We start from the raw sequence: 2,573 nt of genomic DNA on the forward strand, positions 1-2,573 counted from the left end.
CAAGGTTAGGAGGAGGTAACCATAGAACACTTAAAAAGAAGTGGGCACTGTAATCATGTAGGTCTGTCTGCCTGTTTATGGAGGTGCCTTCACAGAACTCACACATCTGTCTTCATAAGTTTTTCATGCAGGGACAATATAACTGGATAGCAAAGGAATTATCTTCATTTCGCAGATAAAGAAACTTAGGACAAGAAAGAATTCCTGCTTTCCACAACCAACCCCTGTCCTAACTAAATGATTTTATCACTTTTTAATCAGCATGTGGGATGGGGTCTTAGAGTATCTGTCTGAGAGGAGACATATTTTAGATAAAAATGTATGTACAAACTTGATTATTCAATAGATCACCCATAGCAGGACATACTATTAAGGAGCTGCACCACCCCTCCCGTATTTGTTCTTGGTGTGTGCATGCTGGTGTATATACTGTCCTCTCAAGACTAAAGAATTTTAGAACCACAAACAAGGGTCCAATTAGGCTTCTTTAGCATTTCAAGAATTTATTCTTTTGAAGATCTATTTCTTCTAGCCTCTGTGTAGCGTCTATCGTTCCCAAAGATCACTGGTGTGACAGAATGTTTTGTGACTGAGAAAAAGGCATTCAGAACTACATCCTATGACAGAAGCCACACAGTAGTGTCCAGGGTTATGTCAAGCCCACAACCTGGTTGGCTTATACACATTGCCACAGTTGAGACTGCCTTAGCCTTTTGTTTCCCTGGGCTCCAGGTTTGAAAACTGTCTTCTCCAAATTATAATCATGGTCTAATTCAAAGAATCTAGGTCCTGTGTGAAATGTGAACAGGTACCAGTGACCAGAGACATGAGGTAGCAAGAGCACCTATAGTGAAAGTATTGAAAAACCAAATATGTTTCCAGACCAATGAATGAGAACAAAGACTTTGCAAAGCAAGAAAGTAGAGATTCAAAGAAATACTATTGTCCAGTCATTCAAATGGGCTAAGGAGAAAGGACTCACACAAAAAAGGTTACATTGTAAGCCAGCAGCAAGTTGACTTTTGACATCATATATTTAGACCCAGGACTCAGATACACATTACTGATTTTTGTTGAGGATTTCTAAACTGTCATGCAAGGCCATGGAACAAACACCATAGAATATTATAGAAAGAAGTGAGTTGAACTGATGGAGCTTATTCCTTGAAGAAATGGAATGATAGAATGGCTCATAAGGGAAAACAGATTGGCCAAAGTCTCAGAGCAAGTGAGGCAGAATGGAAAGTAGATCTCAGCTGTAGCAGCCCTGTCAATTCTTGTGCTCCACACAGTGGCTGCCTAGGACCAGCCTAGCAGCTGGATCTTTACAAGGCAGAAAGGATCCAGCAGAGCAGCAGAAAACACTGCAATGAAAAACAAAAACAAACCTCTCATTGTTCTCTAATCCTTCCCTGCTCCTCAGCCATAATCCACTCCCTCCTCCCCTTTTAGACATTCATAGAGTTTTCAAGCTAAGATTTGTGGACATTCTAGAGCTAGTTATACAACTGGATTCTTTGTTGCCCCAGCTCACCTGGCACTGGCAGCCACTTAATGTCTTTAGACTAGAGACCCAAGCTCAGCTTGCCCCCTCCCACATTCTAGACACAGTAGCCTGCAAGGCTGGTCTGACAGTCCTCCTCACTCGCTGTTTTTCAGTCTGACCTCTGATTAGGGCTCATCAAAACTTCTCTCAGTATCTAGATTTTTCATTGAAAGGGATCTACACAAAACCAGGCTCGCAACTGAACGGGCCTGCTCTGGAAACTTTGGGGATCACTCTATATTCTCTGGAAGGTGTGAAATTTGAGTGAGGGTTCAACTATAGAAGCAAATATCTTCTAGTGAAGAAAAGTGAAGGCAGCCCTGAAGCAAGAGCATGGAACTCCATATTACGAATATGCCCCTGTTGCTGGTGGCTAATTAACCTTGGAGAAACGTCTTCCTTTCCCTGGGCAGCAGTAGGCCCAATGGTGATTGATGGAAGATGGCCTCTATCTTGTTTTCACTAAGGTCCCCGGTTGTCAGGAGCAGAGAAAGCCTAGGCCCAGGGAGGTAGCTCACTTTCCAGGGAGATGACTCCCTCTTCTGGAAACTCCAGCCCCCAAGTCCTGTTGCTACACCGAAAGACGGGCCAGCCAAGATGCCACGGGGCTCTGCAGGGCCTCAAACCTCTCTGGCTCTCCACCTCTCTGCCTGGCTTCTACCTCTGTGGAGAAACTGACTGGCTGCGACCAGGGAGCAATAGCGTGAAAGCAATGGGGCTGCGGAAACAAGAGTGCAAGCAAAATCGAAACCGAGTTTCAAGGATCTGGCAAGCCTCAACCGGGCGGGCCCAGCCCCTTGAGGAGGGAGTGTAGCCACGCTGTAACCCGCCCCGCGTGGGGGCGGGAGTGAGGAGCCCCAGCAAGGGGTTCCGCACCCTCCAGTCCCCTGCCAACACCACGCCCGGGCTTATTTGCATTTAAAGAGAAAAGCACCAAGGAAAACAGTGGGCAGGCCACGGCACGCCTTCCCACTGTGGTGATTGGACCACACGCCTGCCAATCAGATCACGGACGCCCCACCCTGTA

This window comes from Nannospalax galili, unplaced genomic scaffold (genome assembly GCF_000622305.1).
Source record: "Nannospalax galili isolate Female #2095 unplaced genomic scaffold, S.galili_v1.0 scaffold280, whole genome shotgun sequence".
Lineage (NCBI taxonomy): Eukaryota > Metazoa > Chordata > Mammalia > Rodentia > Spalacidae > Nannospalax > Nannospalax galili.